Genomic DNA, 14,556 nt, shown 5'->3' on the forward strand with positions numbered 1-14,556 from the left:
TCAGGAGTGGTGGTTGTTTCCACAACCTCATCACTGTGATCAATCAGGGTCTGGGCTAAGCTTTTGGCACTATCATAAGTATCCGGCCTCGTAGATACGACATTTCCTTTGGTTGGTTGGTTCAGCCCCCAAATAAATCTCTCTATCTTCTTACTCTCCGGGGTAACCATTCCTGGACAGAGTAGTGCCAGGTCATCAAACCTCGAGGTGTATGCGGCAATATCGGAACCCTTCATCTTCAGGTTCCAGAGCTTGTGCTCTAACTTATGTATTTTGCCCTGAGGGAAGTACTCAGCTAGAAGAAGTTCTTTCATGGCTTCCCATCCTATAGCATTGGCTACAGGTAGGGTCAGGGATTTGAATCGGTCGTTCCACCAAGTCAGCGCCTTATCGATAAAGGTACAAGCTGCGAACTTTACTTTATCGGACTCCGAACAAGCATAGATTTCAAAATGGATTCGATTTTCTCGAACCATCAGGTGAGGGAAATGACACCTCCAGTGTCATCAAAGGACGTGGGTTTCGCGTTCATGAAATCTTTATAGGAACCCTATTTTCGGTTTCTCTGGCTATCTTCTGGGTTTTGGGGCTGGGGACCACCTCCTGAACTACTGGGGTTCATTTGTGACATGGCGGATGTTACTGCAGCAGTAATAGCTGTCTGAAGCGTTACGAGATCAATTTGAGGAGAAGGTGGTGGTGGAGGGTTGTTGGTCTTTGAGTTGGGTCTCTTTCTTAGAGGCATCTTCATCTAATAAGATCAGGAAAGAGAGGAAGATAAGTCCGCCGAATTGAATCAAGAGATATGACAGTTATATATTCTGAATAAGCGATAAAGTTGGAAAGAGCTATCAAAGCAGATAAATTATCGCTAAAGGAATGATCAGGGAACAACGTTTGAATGAGGATTTCTACAAAGGATTGGCTCGATAAATACTCCTATAGTATTTCATGATTTGCTACGACCATGGTTCGATGTTTGGGGTATTAGGGTAAGTTTTAGGCATGCTGAACACCACAGTCACTCCCAAGAACATGTTGGTCGTGTCTCGAATGAATATAGTTGGCCAGGCTATATTTATCCTAGACATGACTACATAACTGCCAAGGTTTAACCGCAACATATAACACCCATTTACTTATGTGTTTGTTCTACTTGTAGTTACGGATCTCGACGGTTAGGTATACTTGTATACTTTTGAAAATACTTATACTTTGGAATATACTTTTAGTTCAGAGCACTTAGGCCCCTTAGTGTTTATAGTTTATACCATGTAAGGTTTGGTATACTTTACTCACTATAAACAAGGTCTCTGATACCAATCTGTCACACCCCGAAAACCAAGGCGGAAACATTTATGGGGCGGACTCTACGTTGAGTATCAAATCCAATGCACATAGTAAGCAAAGTAAACAACCATTACATTACATATGAAATTTTACATTGTTTCAAAAGTAAATTTGTACAAGTGTGATACATATGTATATATGTGAACAAAAGCAAGACGTGTCTTCTACATACTCCGTCTTCGCCAAAAGGATCATCGGGTACCTGTCTAATGCGGACCTGAGAATACAAGCATTTTAAAAATCAGCATAAAGCTGGTGAGTTCATAAGTGGTTTTGTTTTCTGAAAATGTACGAGTTTCCTTTCGGTTTCTGAAAAATTTACAACCCAAGAAAATCCCATATTTTCTTTTATGTAAAGTTTAGTTATCTGTTATGTTACATGGTTCTGGTTATGTTTAATTGTTATCCCAGGAAAATCCCAAATTTTCCTAAAAGCTGGCTACTGATCTAAAATGTAATGTGAAAGATGTATACTAAAAACCTGGTTATCCTTGTGAAATGTATGTTAGTTTACCAATCCGAAATGTAATGTAAAAGATGTGTACTGAAATGTATTAGTTTTAACACGTATATAAAACTAATAACTACAAAGTAAACTAGTTACTGAAATCCATTATTACTAAAAAGTAAATCTCTGTTATCCAGATTGCGTGTTCCATAACCATACGATAGACTAAAGATGGCAATAAGTACTCCATCTCACTTTATGACTTTCGTCACCCTTGAACCTTTTGATTCGGCTGTAGCTAGCAGCCAGGTGCGGGGTAGTCAGCCCTGTATAGATCTATACGCTCAACTCACGCTCACTATCTAAGAGATTCTGGTTACTAGGGCGGTCCTCCACTCGCGTATCTCCGTGGAGTGTTCTCCGAGGACGTGTCTCCAATTTATAGGAATAACAAATTTACTAGTAATAATACAGAAAGATCAAATGACGATCCTCCTCTCGCATATCTCTGTGGAGTGTTACCGAGGACAAAACAATGTTCTAAGTTTCATGTTCAAAGTTCAATGTTATGATTTTAACTGTTATGATGTGGGAAAAACCATTTGTGAAAAAATAAAATACAACAATTTATAATGTTTTTCACAAATAATATGATAGTGTGTTCTGCAAGTTCAACGGTTGTTTGTTACGACTGTTAATGTTAAAAGCAAATGAAATATGAAACATAACATATATAAAACCATTTTTCAGTACAAGTATCCCTTGTACTTTGCTTGTATTCCCCCCTGAAAACAGTGAAAACATTGAAAATGGGTAGGGGTATGAACTCACCAGACGAGAAAACGTGATGGTTTGGATGCTAAATGTCGGTTTGGGGATTGATAACGTGTGAGGTTCCTATGTAATATGAAATGGTATACAAATGTATCTATTTAGACTTTAAATCACTAATTACATATGATTATACACTCCAATACGAGAAAACACTTCAGTCAAGTGTTTGGAGTGACCCGGGTGACATCTACGGACGTATAGGGCTTTGGATAATGAGTTTTCTCTTCAAAAGTAAACTCCTTAGGGAGTTTACGGCCCTAAGACTATGACCACATGAGTTCACGGCCGTGAACTCATGAATATGGGGTATTATGGTGTCAAATGGTCAAATAACACTTGGGAAGAGTTGCTATGATTTAATCTAAGGCATAGGAATGAGTTAAACCACCAAAGGGACCATCAAAGGGAGTTTACGGACCTAAACTAGGCGTTTACGGCTGTAAGCTCCTATATACCCATTCCTTTCATGATTTCGTGGCCCTAGATTAATCATATATGATTCAAACCAATTTTACAAGCCTTATAATGAATTTAGGGCATCATTTGGCTAGTGTATATGAGTTTACGGCCCAAGAACCCATTCTAGGGGGTTTACGGCCGTGAAAGGCATGGTTTTCATCAAGTTTAAGGCCCCTAAATCGATTGTGGTTGATTCTAGAATTTAATCCAAGGCTATTGGTGTGTTTAAGTGGCATTTAAACACGTGAATTTGAGTTTACTCTCCATGGTAGTGAGTTTACAGCCAAAGCATGTTCTTGGGCAGTAAACTCATGTTTACTCTTCAAAAGTTGGATTCAAGGTGCTATAAGTCCATTCCATTAAGCCATTAAGCCATATCTAAGATCCAAAGGTTCGATTGGAAGGGTTTTTGGGCTCGAAAACCTATTTTATATGAGTTCACGGCCTAGGACTGTTCTAGGGCTGTAAACTCATGATAATGGTCCTATTCCATAGTTTGACCATGAATTTGAAGGTCTAAGACGCTATACTAGGATTTAGGGTAATTACCTTGGTGATTTGGAGCTTAAATTTGATGATTTTGGACCTAAATCTTCAGTTTGAGGAGAGAGGTTAGAGAGAGTAGTGAGAGAGAGCAAAAGCTTCAAATGGAAGCTTAAACCACTTTAAATATGTTCCAAGTTCAGGACAAAGTGGAATTCTACCGGATACCGACGTTAGACGTGGCTTTTGGTCACACCCAATTAAGTTGTCGTAACCCGATATGGTCGATTCTAAAATGTTCCCGATTACTAATCTGGAGTGTTAATATGAGTTCTAAACACATTTGGACACCCATTAAGTCATAGTAGAAATCCCACATTTATGACTTAATTTAATGATGTAACGTTAACGAAATTTAAAACGACGAATATATTAATCAAAAATGGTTACAAATGATGGAACGAACTTCAGGTTGTCACATGTTTTCACAAATTATACATGCAAATGGTTTCAAAGGCATTAAACCTATAACTAGCATGTATTTGACATAAGCCATATAAGATAGTAGTTAGGGTAAAATACATTTTATGTAGCTTGAAGTATTGATGTATTTGGCCTTAAGATCTTAGCCCCAATAGTGTGGAAGCCTCAGATGAAGTCACAACACATCATGGACAAAGGATGAAACTTGAGAGAGAATCTTCATACACCAAAAACCATCCATATGAACTCCAAGAACCTTAGACATGTTTTTGGCTATGTACTCACCTATTTATATGTAGGATTCCAAGGGTCATGGGTATAACCGAAATCCATACCCATGGGTTTTATGATCCATGGTTCATGTGGCCCAACGCTTTATGTATCCATACATAAACTTGGTCCAACATGGATCATAAGCTCAACACATATAAATATAACTAATTACCATAATTAGTCCCCATAGATTTAATTAGTCACCTTTGATCGCTAAATTAATTCCGAATTAATTCTTGATCAATACTAATTAAGACATATGATTTCATATTAATATATTATAACTTATAATATATTAATAAATCATATATATAACCTTCTCTCAAGAATCCATCCTAACAAATTGTCCTAATCATATGTAACCCAAATGGACCATGCTACTCTTGGGTCAAGTACATACCAATAATACTTATGGGCTTAGACATCTAATCTAACAATCAGAACTTGGGAAAATCAGGTTGGGATTCTTGTCATGAATTTAGTTTAGTTGTGTGTTAGGTCAAGTGCGTGTTCGACCGGTTTTGGAAGTTTTGTAAGTCTACGGGTGTAGCCGTAGCATTCACCAGGTTGGCAGATAGTGTGAGAAGTGTTGTAAGTCTACGTGTGTAGCCATAGCATTCACAATGTTAGCAGATAGTTCTAGAGTGATGTAAATCTTTGGGTGTAGCTGCAACATTGACTAGGTTAGTAGATAGCATGAGCTTGTTGTTAGGACGCGGAAGGGAAATTAGTAACCACCAATTCGGTTGTAGCAGTGAGGATATGGAAATCCACGAATGGGTTTATGGGTTTCCACAGAGCGATTAGACCTAGTTAAGCTAGTGACAAGACTGTAGGAACGTCACTACAATTATGAGATCAAGGAAGAAATGGATTGCTTAAGGTTGCTTGTGATGTAAGGCTACCATTAGTTATGTAGCAATCTCTTTTAGCCATGGATTTGGTAACAATGGGATTCGATGGATGGATCTGATCAGTAGGATCAGGAGGTTGTTAGAGTTGTAGTGGCATGAGAACTAGTGGCAACTATTTCCAAGGAAGGATTTCATTCAGAAGTCGTGTGAGGCAACTATGTGGGAGTCCTTTAGCTCCGCGACCAGGTCGGAACCCGGTATTTTAGATGACTAGAGAACGAATAAAGACCAGGGAGGTCTTGGTAGATTTGGAAAGCAGCAATGTGGTATCATACTGCTTCAGGTAGATCGGTGTTCAGACAGTTTCCGTGGTTACGACGATATTGTCAAATTGGGTCTTCAAGTGTATGAGAAGTATCTAGATGTTCGAACCCCCATATATCAAAATTTGAATAGTTAAATGAGAGACAAGAGGACTGGGCTCAACAATGATGATTTGGTATGAGAGGTCTGTCAGGGAGCCAGACCATCTCAAGACTTCAGGTTTTGGATAGAGTAAATGTGATCATATTTCAATGAATTTGTTTATCGTCAGGTTTAAGAACCCTACGAGGGTTGGTTATGGTTACCTTGGAAAGGCTAGGGTTATGCTCGTAGTTGTGGCCGTGTTGCTCAAGTTTTCTGGCGTGTAAGGAATGATAAGAAACGATTTCAAGGACATAATCCAATTTAAGTTGGGCAGAGTTGTAACATCCTGTTTAAAATAGAATAATTAAATAATAAACCCGGGACCTCAAGAAGTAATTTTATTATTATTTTATATTATTATAGCCCAAAATCAAATGATAATTAGCGGGTTGTGGGTTTTGGGAAGCCAAATGAAAATATTTGTGTCCGCAGGGGTTAAAGTATAATTTCGGGATTTATTTTGCAAAGGATTTTAGGTTTCAGGGGGTGTTTGGTATCATTTGGACTAAATGGTAAGTTCTGGACCTAACTTAAAAAGGGCTTTGTATAGGAAGGGCCATTTGGTAATAATTGGATCTAATTTGAAGGAAAAACAAGATGGAGGGGCTGGTTCCATCATTATGAAATAAAAGTTATAAGCGAGTTGGGGTATATAACCCGTCATCCCTGGTAACCCTAACCTCAATTCCATTCAGCCGCCACCTTAAGCTTTCACTCCTTCCAACCGCCAACTCCCTTTCGTTGCATGAAAGCCGCCATGTAGCCGCCGAACCGATTCCGTTGAAGACAAAGTCACTGTCGAGCCCTGCTCTGTTACTGCCGCTTTTGGCCTTGTTCCGATGAGACCAAGGAAGACTTGAGACTAACGTGTAAGCTAGAGAACATGACCGCTGCTTCAACCGACGTCCGTCGCCGCCCCACTACCGTTGTCGAGGTCGCCAACCAAAGCACCACCACGACCATTCCGCCTTTCGCCATCATTTAACGCGTCACCTTCTGCCTAGTCGAGGGTTTGGAGTAGTGTTTTCATGTAGGGAAGGGATATATGTTGTTGCTGAGGCTGTAAAGCACCAACCATCACCGTCACGATGCCGCTGCAGCTCTTTCGTCCGTTCTGCCATCACAACCGTTGATGCTGCTGCCTCAAGATGTTCGTTTGGGTGTGTGTTTCAGTAGCGAGAAGTCGTATGCATGTGATGCAGGATGGAGATCTAGGAAAGGAACCACCATTGCCACTATCCATTGCCATTATTCTGTCACCACCAGCCACCATGGAAGGTGGTTGTGTACGTGTTTTTTCTATGCATTTAGGTGTGTGTGTGTGTGTTAGTATATATGTGTATGTTATTTGGATTGGGTTGTAATTGTAATCATGCCAGAATAATCAATAGAAAAATCCATAACCACCATCATGAGGTGGTGGCTACCGCCACCAGCCATCGAGTTGGGTGGCGGTGTGCCCCGTTTGCGTTTTGACTCATTTGGGTTGTTTGGACTTTGTGAGTCCAATGAAACCCTAGTGGACCCAATAAAACCCTTATGATCCCAATGAAACTTTAGTGGGCCTAATGAGCCCAAAGAAGCCCGAATTAACGTAAAAGCCCAACCTTTTGATAAATGGGCTAGTATTTGGGTTGGAAACCCTAATTAGGGTTTGGAAAACCCTAATGCCATGAAAACCTAATTTTAAGATTGATCGGGACCGCATCGGAATTATTTAATAAACTTAAAATAATAATTAATAACCATTGGCAAATTAACCTAAGGTAATATTGGATTTAATGGATTAAGTCCTTAATGGGTTAAGTAAGAAACACTTAACCCTAATCGTCATTTCATGTTGAAACCCTAATTTCACTTTGGCCTTTGGTTGGGCATTTCCATTGAGCTTTGGTAATTGGACTATTAATTGGCTTTCCAAGAATAAGTAGATGGACTAAATAATTGTATCGGTTTTAGGATAAGGCCCATTTGAGAGACATGGGTCCAATCTATAAAATTAGGTCATAGATGGGCCACAATTGGGCCTTTATGATTATGTGATATTGGGCCATGGGAATACCAAGAGTTTGGACTAGAATAATTAAATAGGCCTTAAGGAAGGACCATGTAGAGCCTTAGGCCTAACTCGGAAAATCGTGCCATATGTTGGGCTTTGGCCTATTACTTGACTTTTAGGCCATTGGAGTGTGAGTTGAACCTTGGCTTGGAACCCAATTATTAATTGGGTATTGTTTGATGTTGACAGTTCTTGAATCTGTCAACCAGTAGCTGGAATTTTATCTGCGGGACTTCAGCAGTGCCAGGTGAGTTCTCCTCACTATACTGACAGAGTCGAAGGCACCAATGGTGGTCCTTTTCGGATTTGTATTTGGGATACTTGCATGATATGTTATTGGTTTGCATCCTGGTAGTTAGGATGAGGGTATGTTTATGTTTAGTGACTTGGTTAGGTCGGTGTCCTGGTTATAGGATGTTGCTATGCTATATGATCTGTTAGATCGATTTGATTCTTATATATGTATGCTAGCATATGATAGTTATGTGCACATGTTTGTTTTGATTTGGGATGGATTGAGGCGGTCCTGCTTTGTGCTGATGGCTAACATACCCAGGGCAGACCAGATATCTACAAACCTGAAAGGGTATGGTAGTCAGACCGAAGACCTAACGAGCGGTCCGGATAGGCTGAAGGCCTTGCGAGGCAGTCCAGACGTGTCGACGGCTCGGAGAACAGTCCAGATAGACTGAAAGCCTGCCAAGCGGTCCAGTCAGCCTGAAGACTTATTATGCATGTTGTTCTATATTTGTTATATGATATGTTTATATCTGAATGACGTTGGTAATTTAGGGAAACTCACTAAGCTTCGGGCTTACAATTGATGATTTTGTTTTAGGTACTTCTGATGATAGCGGGAAGGCGAAGGCGTGATCATGCACCTCTTCATATTTTCATGATTTGATTCCGGGGACACTCTGATGCTTAAACTATTTTGAAAACAAATTGTAATAACTTAATAGTTTTAAATGTCTTAAAAAGTTATAAATTGGCTTGAATTTTATGGGTTTTACTCATTGTCGTTTAAAATACAATACTATAATAGAATAACAATATTAGCCAGATACTACAATTCTAATAAGTTATTAAAAGTAAAATGTTATAATATAATAGGAAAAAAATGAAAATGAAAAATATAAGACATTAAATCTACTATGTTATAATCTAATAAATTAATTGTTTAAAGTACAATGCTATAAAAAAACGTATATTTCTATAACCAACAATGTTGAGAATGGATTTGATTGTCAGCTATATCGCTTGTGGTAGAGTCATAATTTACCAGGTGAGGAAGGATTCTTTTCACCCAAGTTTCAATTGGACAAATGCTTGGAATCTTACAATTTGAATTGTGTGATGTATGAGAATCTTCATCCTTGGTAAATTGAGACTAATTCCTTGTTCATATGTATATGTGAGTTAAGTGAAAGGCTAAAGAATCTAGTACACATTGATGTAGACTACTCAGATCCACCACATAGGACGATAGGCCCATTCGTCATGATTTACTGTTAGTTTAGTAAATATGGTTATGCTTATATGGTTAAGTATAATTTTGATACCTTGAAAACTTTCAAAGTGTAGCAGAACGATTAAGAAGAATCCATTGGGCAGCAAGATAAAATTTTTCTCCGATCTGAAAGGAGATGAGAGGACTTTTTTTTGGAAAGGGAACTTCCCTAACGAGGGTTTCTGGGCCAGCTTTCGCGCACCGACTAATCCCCCGCTGCAAACATGAGGCTTTGCCTCATGCCCTGGAGTCACTGTAGGCGAACCTCCATGGCCACAAGGGCTTAGCATGTTTTATGATAATCCTAAGGATTATGAAATCATGTCATAATTGATTCTCTAAAAACACCATAGTGCATTTACATGACTGATAAGATGAATCAGATATTGTTGAAATGGTTAAATCAAGAAGAAGAGCCATACTCCATTCCAAAAGCAAGTGTTAGAGTCACACTCTAGTTACTCCAAGTTGTACCTTGAGTAATATGTTCTAAGAAGGTTTATAACGCCTCATGAAATGTGGAGTAGAGATGTTTTCTTGCCCTAGCACATTTTAAATTGGTAGTTGTGATGTTGTGGCTAAAGCAAAGACTAACTAAGACTAATTATATGAAGTGTTTCTTGATAAGAACCCACACTAACTCTTGAATGTTTGTTTGTCAAGGAATGTTCCTTGATAGAGAGTTTTATATGTTAAGAAGTTAGTGGGAGTCTTGTTGATCTTGAAAACTTTCAGGAAAACAATCTAGAATAAACCTATTAGTAATCACTAGCACACGACATGAGGTTAATAACTTATCGTGTTGACATATTCTTTTTTTTTTGTGCCCATTCCAGTTAAGTTGACTATGCATGTGATCTATAAGTTCTCATTTGACTGCATAAGGTGAAGCACCTTCATCATTGAAAGTGCATTGATTTATATGGGTGAGTTGCTCAATAACTTGAAACGACTGGTAGGCCCTTGTGCTACCGAATGGCAAGAAATTAAGATTAAACAAGTTCAGTCCATATGTATTTCAATTTGTCATAAATCTTGTCTTATGATAGTGGTTGGAAATGGCGAATTCAAATGGATAGGAACACATACACCATAAAATCTTAGTGGGAAGAGGTTTCTATTTAATTCATGAAAATGATTGTGAGGAAACGCTTTCACTAGTAGATTTTAAAGGATTGATTAATATCATTAGAGTTAGCAGTTTTAATAACTACGTTCTCAAATTCGAGTATGATTACGACATCCCTTTTCATAGTTCGAATTGTGAGAAATGGCAAATAGTTTGAACATTCGGAACTTATTGCTATAAGTTATTAAAAGGTTTAGACATACATATAAGTTATCTAATGAAAGGTGTGTGAGCTTGAGAAGTCTAGATAAATACTTATCGAAGCACCACGCATCAAAAATCTAAACTTTTGTAAGAAAGTCAATAGGTATTGCTTTCTTGAAGTACAGGTGATTTCTGGGTACATGTCAAAGCTAGCGGGAGCATAATTGTTATGATATCAAGAGTATCGTTGTTATGCTAGTGCGAGCATAATTGTTATACTAAGTGTTGCAAGTAGACAATGCTGGTTGTAGGAAACAAAGGTTACAAATTCGCATGTTGCAAAGTTTGGAAATTGTTTTGCTACAGAAATATTTAAGGGAAAGGATACTTACACTTCATTTGAAATATAAAAGTTTAGATTGCAATTTTAATGGAACTTGGTCATGAACGTATACGAATATCGTGTTGAAGTGATTCAACGTAGGAAATTCTGTATATGGAAATATTATAACAAGACTGATCAAGTATTATGTCTTTATGTAAGATATTATGTATTGGATCCCATATACTTCGGGTATAGAACCGATTGCATATGTTATATTATTCACTTGTTCTGATTTTTTCGAATTCCTAGGGAATTAAGAGCAAAAAAGGAATGGAACCTCATATAACTAAAGTTGTTAGACAACTGTTAAGGACAATCTGAGGTTTACTAAAGATTGGTTGCTTGTGAATAGTTGGAAGTGTAGTATATTTTTGGAAGAACCATATTGGCTTGTTCTAAGTAGAAGTAACTCTTATTCAAAATTGATAGTCATATGGAAATATGGGAATGTTTCCATTATAGGATTTGGATATTGAGATATATGTGCGAGTTCGAAACTTTAATGCAAGAAGGATGTCCAAGGAATGATCTTTGAATGTGAGACTTCATTTCCAGGGAGTTGATTTGTAACCAATATCTAATAGAATGTTTTATAGTATCATTGGCAAAGTATCTATAACTTTAGTACCTTGACATTATAATAGGATCATTGCATGTAAGTTTAGACTCTAACAAATTCTAGTAGTGGTAAGAATTTGGAAATGTGTTCAATTGCTTTGCGTCACAAGGAAATGACCATAGATAAACACAACGTACGTGCTTGGAGCATGGCATGACTATTGTTTTAATTCAAGTATTAAGTTGACTAATCGAAATATTATACAATAAATAACGTTTGATTAATATGGTGATTAAATAATAAATGTTTTATTTATATTCAAATAATTTGAGACCATAATTTATTAGATTATTCTTGTGTTTCACTTCTCATGTTTTACTTCCCGAATAACTAGGTTATTCAAACATCCACTATTTGTTTTTTTTTAACGGCAATGTTAGTATTTGCTTGGGATTGAACCCAAGACCTCCTGGTTAGAAACTCCTAGTTAGACACCTTGTTAGCCAAGTGGGCTAGCCCCAACTTGTTAAACATCCACTATTGATCATACTTTTAGAAGTAGTGAATTAAGTCTGTCATGAATCAAACTGTAGATTTTCTAAGTGCTTAGACATAGAAAATATTTGTTGCAGTGTTCATTAGTCCCCCTGAAATAGGAATTTAAGTATTGGATAAACCCACGTTCAGAGAATAACTTCATGGATTTTATCAAGAGTAATTATGAGACGGTGATATATTATATTCTTGAAATGGAGACATATGAGAATTGTTGTAGAACTTGTCGATTTCCCGATTACTTCTCTGAGTACTCACTACTCAGCCCCTTACCGAGCCTATTTCCAGAATCCCGAGTACTCGCCGATTGGCCCTTTACTGAACTGAGTAGTGTTGTAAAACCCGGTCAACTCAATGATTAATATGTATAATATGCTTAATGATTTATTATTTAACACACACACATGAGATTATTATGACATATATATCTAAAATTTTCAACAATTATTCACGACGTGAGACTATTATGCTTTTTCCATTTTAGTGTATTCACATGTATCTAATTTTATTAAATGTTTCAATCAACTTTTGATTTTAACTTATGATTTTGGCATATATAATTTCCTTAAAAATATTTCTACATGATTTACCAAATTCAAGTACTCGCTACTCGGTCGAACAGGTACCGAGTAACGAGTTTTACAACCTTGAATATGAGTTGTTGTTTACAAGTCGGTTGTGCATTGATAATACGTAAATGCATCAATAACTTGATGTTATGAAATGTATTGTTTTGTATGATTTGATGAGTGAATTGTGTAAGCATATGAGTCAAAATTTGTCCATTTATTTTACCCTAAAAGTGGTAAAGTGATATCTGTGGGCCCCTTGATGATTTAGTGATGACATCTAAAGTGCTTGACCAAGCTTGTACTAAGTTGATGTCTTCAATTGTAGTCTGAGTCAATCGTCATGAATCGAAAATCGAGAAAAAACTCTTGGACAAAGATTGATTATAATCCATATCTCTTGTCCATATGATATCTTGTAGAATGCATGAATATTTGATCCCTTATCTAAAGGATGTGTCATATTAGATTAGAGTTTGATAGTGGATTTTGAAAACTACGATTACTAGTCAAATTTTGTAGTCATAACTGCAACAATAGTTATTAGATTAATCCAAGTGGGAGACTATTAGATTAGGTGTCTAAGCCTATAAATATAATTAGTATGTACTTGATTTGATAGTAGCATGGTCCTTTTGGGTTACATTCACTCATGCAACTTGACTGGATGACTAGTGGATAAAGAGCAGCATTTATTATTTGAAATAATAAATTGGTACTCAAAATGATTTTATTAACATATTATAAGATTAATATATTATTTGGAAATCATATTATTAATTAGTGATTATTCATAATTTAATATGAGATTAATTTTGGGATTAAAGGAACTGATTAATAATGGAGCGGCTATTTTGCAAATCGTTGATAATTGTAAAACTTAGCTATTGTACTCGTTAATTGGGAGTGGACAAAACCCTATAGGGAGGCCCTATAGATTCCGTACAAGGCTTGCTAAATAGGAGTACATGGGCTTCTTAAGCATTAAGCAAGAATTAGGGTTTCCTCTAGAAACCCTAGTAGCCCACAACTATCTAAAGAGCCCCACCACATCGAATTTCCAACCAATGCTTGTGTATAAGATACCCTAGCCGATTTTCCTTGTCTCTCTTTTCATATTGTTGCATTAGGTGTTTATGAACCATTAGAGGTGCAACATTTAGGGCACTAAGCTTTCAAGAGTCAAGGATCTACAAGTTTGTACTTGATATTACTACATAACAACTAAGGTGATCTTTTAACCCTAATTTCTTTGTGAATTTTGAAATTGTATGCAAGATTTGATGGGTTATGATCATTCTAACACTCCTAAGGTGTGCATGCAACCCTAGAAACCATGGATATATGTTTTCTATATTATACATGCAAACTTTCATTTTTCCAGAGTTTCATCCTAACTAGCATATCATGAAGTGTATGTAATACAAAAATATAGTAGAATGACATACCTTTTCTTTTAGCTTGATTCCTTGAGCCTTTAAGAGCCTAGCACCCCAAGTGTAATACCTCAAATGCTTCATACAACACCACCAACAAATGGAAGAACTAGAGAGAAAGATCGTGGGACTCAAAATCGGCTAGCCTTCTTTTCTTATCACTTAGGTGCCAATTTTGGTAGCCTTATGGTCTCTTATATAGAGTGGAAAAATAGGGTTACACATGTAGACCCTAATGACCTTCCATATCCCTCATGCACCATGGATTAAAACCTCCATATAGTATCCATGGGTCACCACATGTGTTTAGCTTAACATGAAGAACTATGGATCCTTATCCCACTATATAAGAATGAATGATTTACCAAATCAACCCCTTATAATTAATTAGTCTCTTTTGATCACAAAATTAATTACAAACTAATTCTTGATCAATACTAATTAAATAATATGATTTCATATTAATATATTAGACCATATAATGTATTAATAAATCATAGATATCCTCTTCTCAAAAGTCCATCCTTTAGATTGTTTTGGTGCCATACAAACCAAATG

The sequence above is a fragment of the Lactuca saligna genome, chromosome 5 (assembly GCF_052625555.1).
Source record: "Lactuca saligna cultivar CGN05327 chromosome 5, ASM5262555v1, whole genome shotgun sequence".
Lineage (NCBI taxonomy): Eukaryota > Viridiplantae > Streptophyta > Magnoliopsida > Asterales > Asteraceae > Lactuca > Lactuca saligna.